This window comes from Otolemur garnettii, unplaced genomic scaffold (genome assembly GCF_000181295.1).
Source record: "Otolemur garnettii isolate 467f Iridium unplaced genomic scaffold, OtoGar3 scaffold00111, whole genome shotgun sequence".
NCBI lineage: Eukaryota > Metazoa > Chordata > Mammalia > Primates > Galagidae > Otolemur > Otolemur garnettii.
In genome coordinates, this window is record NW_003852506.1 from 1512771 (window position 1) to 1520982 (window position 8212).

Consider the following 8212-nt stretch of genomic DNA (forward strand, 5'->3'; position numbering starts at 1 on the left):
CGCATGCCACCACATGTGGATGATTTTTCTACTTTTTACTCAGTTTGGTCTCAAATTCCTGGCTTCAGCTGATCCTCCTGCCTCAGCCTCCCAAAGTGCTAGGATTACAGATGTGAGCTGCTGTACCCTGCCCAATGTGCCCTTTACGAGGAACTGTGCCATTTCCTTGCTTTTAGAATGATACAACAGCTTCTGTTGTTCGTAAAATAAAATCCTAATTCCTTAACAGGATTTACAGGCCTGGCCTGGTCGGCTGGGATGGCCTCCCCAGTTAGCCCTTGTTCACCATGCTTTGGGCACACTTGTCTTCTTTCCTGCCAGTCACTAAGCTCTCTTGCCTCCGGACATTTGCACATCCTGCCCTCAACCTGGAATATCTTTGTCCTTCTCTTGTACCTTTCTCTTCATCCTTTATGTCCCAGCCTGATTGTCACTGCTTCTGGGAAGACTTCCCTGATTTGATTCTAAATCAGTTCCCACCACTGCCGCCACCTTTCTCCAATAGCATCTGATTCTTTTTCTTCAGAAGTACCCTTTACACATGTGGTAATTAAATGGGTGTGAGTGTTATTGGCTAAGTGTCCCCTTTCCCACTCAACTGTCATGTCTATCACCTTTGTCTAGCCTGCTATAGCGAATGTCTGGCCCAGCACCTGGCACACAGAGGGCGTTGAATGGATGTTGGATGAGTGAATTAAAGTGCCAGGCACTGTTCTAGGCTCTGGAAATGCAGAGGTGATAGGAACTCCATCTCCGAGAGGCTTAATTTAATGAGAAAGAGCAAATAAATGACAATGCAACGTGCAAAGAGTCATAACAGGCATAAAAACAGAGATAAGGGAGCTGAGAAAATGGAGCCCAACACGGCTCATGGACGAGGCAAGTTAGTGTGAACAAAACCAGAAGCAACACAGGCAGTGAGTGCCCCCGTGGTGAGCAGGGCCAGCAGGCCCACACGCCCAGTAACAGCTCAGACGGTGGTTTGCCTGCCGCTGTTCTAAAAGCAGTGTCCCCTCTCTTTACCGCGAGTCTTTCATGCAAAGAGAAGCTTTAGCTCTCCCCATCTGGGGAAGTGACACATAAACTTCCAGGTATTTGTCCCACAGACTGTATCTTCCCAGACTATATCTTCCTTTAATAAGAATTACTCTAAGTATGTTTTTGTCAGTCTAACATGTTAAGTTCTGTTATTTGAAGAACTCTAAGATAACTCTAAGATCTTTCTTTGCTCTCTTCACCACACAAAGCACAAAACCTAGTGCGTTACAAGAAACTTAACAAACAGAGAAGAATCACCCCAAGCTACACACGAAGCGCATTTTCTATGCAATGTAACAGAGATGACTTTTCTTTCTTCTTAAAATAATACAGCTCACTGTGAGAGAGTGTAGCTAGCTGGCTTTAATCCACACTAGACTTTGCCTCTGGCTCCTGGAGAGACAAAGTCCGCTCATGTGGGGCGAGTTCCCATGTTCGTCTGTCAATAGGCGAGTCCACCCTGGCCCCCTCCACCCTCTGTGCTCTCCTCCCACCCTCTGCGCTCTGTTGGGTTAATCTCAGAAACTCCTTGGGCAGGGCCCATGAGCCTTTCACCTTCTGGATCGACCACATCTATACAGCTTCATCCAATAAAGGAAACTGTGATTTTTTTTTCTAGCTTTTATGTCCCCCCAGCTGCACCCTCTAGAGAAAATTGCTTCCATGTGTGAAGCTGAATTGGAAAATGCATAGCACATACAGACAACTAAAAAGGACCAGAGAGCTAAGTTTGCAAAGTCAAGGACTGGCTGTGGGGTGCAGAACCACCCCAGGGATGGGTGTCTGGGCAGTGCTGTGTGGGAGGGGGCCTGGGTGACTGTGAAGGGGACAAAAATAGAGAAGGGGACTTTGGGGCAGAGTCAGAGACCCTGCAGTGTTCTCCTGGGGTGCTGTCAAGATCGGACCATTCTAGGTATATTTGGTTATTGGACAGGCCTTCTTTGAAAGAATTCTAAGCATGCACTGGGTCCCACAGGCCCTACCTGGTACTGGGGCTCCCCAAAGAGGCAGCTGCTCTGCAAGCTCCTGAGTGCTTCACGCCCTTCTGCTGGTCCAGCCTCTGAGTAGCTCCCTCCCAGACTGTGCCACCGAGCCTGGAGTTCCCCCAGTTACTCCTTTGAGTGAAAGAAGTATAGTTCCTAATACTCTACAGGAGAGGCCACGTGTGAGCTGCCCACGTCTTTCTGCGAATGTTTTTATCAGAGTAACTCATGAGCTTCTTTTTCACTGAATGAGAAAAATCCAGGCAAGTGCTTCCCCCAGCTGAGGGAGTGGGGCATGGGACAGGGACATCTTCATGTTTAACAGGGCCGCTGAGACCAGATGCCTCAAGAGAAGCCTTAGGATTCAAGGGCAGGAATGGCATGGGTCACTCGAAGTACACATTGGGGAGGAAATGGAGCTGAAAGGAAAGAGGGGAGAACAGTGCCCCCAGCTTGGTCTTTGTGAGTTTTCTGGGTGTTGCCTGCAGAGAAACAGCAGGAAGCTTAGTGTTTCCAGATTCTGGGTGATATCACTCTCTTTCTTTGTAGTTTTAGGATCCCAGGTCAGTCGTCACTGCCCCCACAATACTCTCCCTGATCCCCCCACCACGGCAAGGCGGTGACCCCTTTTCTGTGCTCCGCTGCAAACTTTCCTGTTGGGTTTGCTTCCTCTTTTTCCCAATCCCCCATTCCTTGGGTGCGTCTTCACGTGATCCTCAAAAGCACTCTGTGAATTTTCCCCTCCAGTTTAGAGAGGTTAAGTAATTTGAATCATAACAACATGGGGTCCTGAGCTGCTGAGGGCAGGATTGTTCTATGCATCTTTGGACCTCAGACCCCAGACGGTGATGAGCACATGGCAGATCTTTACTGAGTGTCTGGCAAATAAATGAATGAATGAATGAATGAATGACAGTTCTTCTCTCTGTGGAACTGAACAAGAAACCACCAAAACACTGATTCATAACTTGTTGGGGGGGGGTCATTATAGATCCTTTGAAAAATAAAACTATGTGACTTTCTATTTCCTCCAACACACACACACACACACACACACAGAGCTCTACATTCAATTTTATAGGGTTCCTGGGGCCTGTGAAGCCCAACTAGGAATCTCTCCAACAAAATACCTTTGAGATAAGAGACTTCAGTGCTGAATTCCACAGGAGTCACTTGGATTTGTTTCCTGGTGTAGCACGCAGCATTCACCAGCCCTTAGAGGTAAGTGGCCATAATGTGCGTTATTTGTTCAGCTCTCCTAACCTGGACAAAGGCTCGCTGCTAAGCAGATCAGGAGGTGTTCTGATAAGACTTCATCATAGAGATGAAAAGGACTTATAGGGATTAAATAGCTAAGTGCCGAGCCCTGGCCAGGCTGAAAAAGTAAGGTCTCCTTTCTGAATACCGATGCATGAGCTGTGGCTGAGTAGTCTGTGTCTGCTCTGTGACCACAGGAAAGAAAAACAAATCACAGTGTGTGAAAGCAATTTTTTTGAAGCACATTATACCAAAACATATTTACATTATAAGTGGGTTGATTTAAATTTTCTATTCCCAGAATAACTGTTTAACCAGTAGCATCAACCATAGTTGTAAACTTACTTACTTACTTACCCTAAAGAGAACAAACACTGTAATAGGTGTTCACTTGAGTAATGCTAAGACAGCTATTATTTGTGTTCTTGTGAACCATCATGAAATTGCCTCTTCTATAAGTGAAATTGGTCAAATATTGGCAATTTCCTATGTTTCGATCTAACAAGACTTAACATTTCCAATAAATGGTCCTTGCTGAGTCACAGTAAGGTGGGCCCCAGAGATTACTTTAGTTGTTTGCTACTTGGTAAAGGAATAACTCTAGCTTTAAGACCTTAAATCGGTAGTTCTCAACTTTCCTAATGCTGTGAGCCTTTAATACGGCCTGTGGGTCACCAACCATAGGTTGAGAACCACTGTCTTAAATCTTCTGTCCCAGATCACAGGCCTCTCAAGTTGGCCACGGTGCCTAGACTAGAACCCAAGTCACCCAGGCCAGTGCCCAGCACTCATTGTCCTAACAGAGGTCATCACACATTCCCATAATTCTGTTTCCATTGCCTGTGGCTGGTCGGCTCAACTGGGTAAAAGATACAAGTCCAAGACCACGGTTTGAGCTTACCCACCTCATTAATTGTGCCCTGTCTCCAGGCGACAGAATGATCCCCTAATTCCAGCCATCCCTGTCACAAGTGTGTAAAATCCACGACACTGGCAATCTCTACACTTAGAGAAAGTAACATTCATTTGACCCCAAAGTCCAGAGTTCTCATTGATGTCTTTTATTTTCATTAACTATAGGAAAAGATATTTATCACATTTATCATAAATCCCCCATTAAAAAAAAAATTTCAAAATTTTCACCCAAAAGCAGTCACTGAAGGAAGAAGTAAGGTAAACACAAACAAGAAAAGAAGAAAGGGAGGCGGCAGGCAGGGAGGGAGGGAGGTGGGGGGAAGGAGGGATGGGAGGGAAGGAAGGGCGAGAGAGCTAGGCTCTATACCAGGAAAATCATTCCTTTTATCATTTTCTGGAAAAGGAAAATAGGTAATTTCATTACTTAATTCCTAAAAAATATAAAGAATCTATAATAAAACTTACCTTGTGGTGTGAGCAGTATGAAATTCCTTTACAAAGCCAGGCTATTCTGAACCTCCTGGCTGGTGTGAGCTAGCCCCCTTCAGGGTCCTGCATAAATCTCAGCCTTCCGAATACCTTCAGCTTGTGACCAGCTAAGCCCTTGCTAATTGCAGCCTGCAATCCTAGGCTTTTATGAACCCAAATGTTTAATCTAATCTTATGTGGAAAGTTAAATACTGACTGGCATTTGGGAATTAACCTTGGTGACTGATGGGGTGTGCCCATGTGGAGTGTGGCTTTGGGCAGAGTGGCACAAGTTCCCTGTTTGGGCCCCAGGATGCCAGCTCCAGCCAGCACAGCACCTAGACACAGTGAGCATCTCTCCCCAGGAAAAGTCCCCTTGGGGCAGCCTCAGTGGACAGCACCATTCTCTGCCCAAACTTGTGCTGAAGGACTGGGTCCGAGAGAGAGGAGCTGAATGTGGCTATCCCTGGGTGTTTGTGTGGGTTGAGAAGAAGGCCCGTATAATGTCAGGCAAGTACCCCTGTTCTGAAGGCCTCCCAATAAGCTACATTTGGGGTCACTTCCCAAATGACTTTATTACAACACTGTTGTCTTTAAAAGAAAAAGTGGTCACAAAGGTACTAGAGGAGGATATGGAGGCAAGCCTGGCAAGATATTTAAAGACCTTGCAAGAGCAAAACAATCTCTATTTGCCAGAAGATTCTTCAGGTAAATAGAATTTGTGGGGGTCCTTGGAACTGGAATGAGCAAGGATTCTTAACAGCTATCACTTAAGATACTTACCACATGCCAGGTTCTGCTCCAAGGTCTTTTAAAGTATTAACCCCATGTAATCATTGCCACAACCCAATGGAGAGGGCACTATGAACTTGACAGCCAAGGAGATCCAGGCACGGGGAGGTCAAGAGGTCAAGATGACAGAGGAGGAGCCAGGATATGAATCCAGTCCAAATGGTGGCTGCAGAGATTACACTCAAATCAAGGTCACTTCAAGGTCATATCAAAATCACTTCAGGATCATACAGCTACTTTGTAACTCATGTTGTCATTGTGTAAAAGGAAGCTTCCCTTTAAGATTGGGTTTTCTCATTAAACAGCTTTCTTATCTTAAGGAAGATGGCTAAGATTTTAAAATGATCTACAAATTTACATAAAGTGAACATATTAGGTGTGTTGTGAAGAAATACGAGAACTGTGTAACTCGTTATACCATGTGTCCTCATGGATTGCCCTTCAATGAGCAGGATCAGGCAAACCCAGCCAGAAAGGACCCGTCTGATAGCCCAACCGAGCAGACACTGTCTCCATATGAAGCAGGACGTCAGAGGAGCCTTCGGCTGGGTGACTGTGCCCCCTGCTGGTGGATACGGGGAACAGCGGCCACACTTCTGGCTCCTAACGCAGCCCTCCCTGTTTTTGCCTTCACCCCGGAATTCTCCAATTCTACGAGGAGAAGCAGGGTGCAAGTCTATGCTTTGGCCATTAAAGGCAGAACTAGAAGGCAGTAGTATATCAGGGAGGCTGAAAAACAAGGTGTACAAATTATTTAGCGTCCCTGGTTTTGGATTCTTCATCTGTGAGATGGAAATACAAAGAGCTCCTACCTCCTTCGCGTTGTAATAAAAATTCAATGAGATATAGAGCACTCAGTATGGGACGTGGCACGAGGAAAGATAGAAAGTGCTCTATACGGATTAGCTTTTTGCTATTATTTTTAAGAGGCATAAACAAGAAGACACGCCAGTGAAAGGCAGAGCTCCATCAGAACTCCAGAAGGAAAAGAACATTCTGGCACCAAGTGAAGAGCAGCTCCTTCATGGTTTATTTTTAGAAAGCTCTTATCCATAACTCACTGCACAAGTCACAGAGACTGGAACTGAGCATCTGGAATAAGATGGGGACCCAAGAAATAAATGCAGAAGCAGAGGGTAACTGTGGCCCAGCATCAGCTGGGGGCCGGGGAGGAAAACGGAAGGGGAAGAGTTGTTGAATTTTTCTAACAGGCTCCAACCTCCTCCATCTCTACAGAAGGGTCTCAGTAAATGAACTCTACCTCATCCCCAACAAGACAGTAAAATGGTATCTTCCCAGAAAATAAGGTCTGTAAAAGCAAATGTTCTCTTTGTAAATCAGATTGCAGCCTACATACACCTTTACAGAGGTCTTCTGCTTGCAGGTGGCACATGCTTTTAGAACCCACGGGGTTGGCCAGGCACAGCCTGTAATCTCAGCACTCTGGGAGGCCAAGGTGGGTGGATTGCCTGAGCTCACAGTTTCCAGACCAGCCTGAGCCAGAGATAGACCTCTTCTCTTAAAAAAAATAGCTGGGCACCTTGGCCGGCACTTGTAGTCCCAGCTACTCTGGAGGTCCAGGCAAGCAATCACTTAAGCCCAAGAGTTTGAGTTTGCTGTGAGTTGTGATGCCATGGCACTCTACCAAGGGTGACAAAGTGAGACTCTGTCTCAAAACAATAAAAATTAATGATAGATAAATAAAACCCAAGGGGTTGAGTCTGCTTTGGGATTTAAAATGAGATGTTGTATGGTCTAATATCCAGGACTAACAAAACCCAAAATTCTTTCAAAAGGGAGATTTTCCTTCCCTTTCAAGCTGTTAGTACTATTTGTAAGGATACTACAAGCAGGCTAATAAGACTCCTTAAACGGAACAGGACTGCTAATGACAAATAATGAGGAATGCAGAAAGATAATTTTCTCTGGAGATCTTCAAATCAGTGCCTCTCTGCCTCAAACCAGTCCTGCTAGAACAGTGGTTCTCAACCTTCCTAGTGCTGTGACCCTTTAATACAGTTCCTCATGTGGCGGTGACCCCCAGCCATAAAATTATCTTCATTGCTACTTCATAACTGTAATTTTGCTACTGTTATGAATCATAATGTAACTATCTGATATGCAGGGTGTATTTTCGTTGTTACAAACTGAACATAAAGCATAGTGATTAATCACAAAACAATATGTAATGATATAGTGTGAGATATTTATTTCTAATTACAAATAAATGAAATTTTGTCTTGAAGCATGATGTAGCATGGGTAACAGTCTTAACATAACAACAGTAAACTACATTGCCACATTTTGCAACAGTATGTATAAAAAGCCAAGGTCAGTGCAAAGGTTGAGATTGCATCTTTCTCACCAGATCAGAAATTCTCCAGGCAGTCTTTGCAAGAGCACAACAAAGATCATCTTCCACAAGTCCACTTCTGTATTTAGACTTGATAACCAACAAGCTGGAAAACCCTGCTTCACAAAGATGTTGCTGGAAATGGAAGAAGAAGGCGCAACACAGTCTCAGACAGAACAGGATATGGCTGCCAACACTTGATCCAGAATTTTGTAACTGGCATCGTAGAGAAATCAGTTCTCACTGTTAATAAGGTCAATGAACTCCTCTTGTGCTTTCTCAGGAACATCTTCGATTCTGACTGTGAATGGGCTTCTGGCAAGTGCAAATGAGGTATCAGGTAGATTTGGAAAGTCCGATGAAATTTCATCTGTAAGCATGTGTGAGTGTTCTTTCATAGAAATTA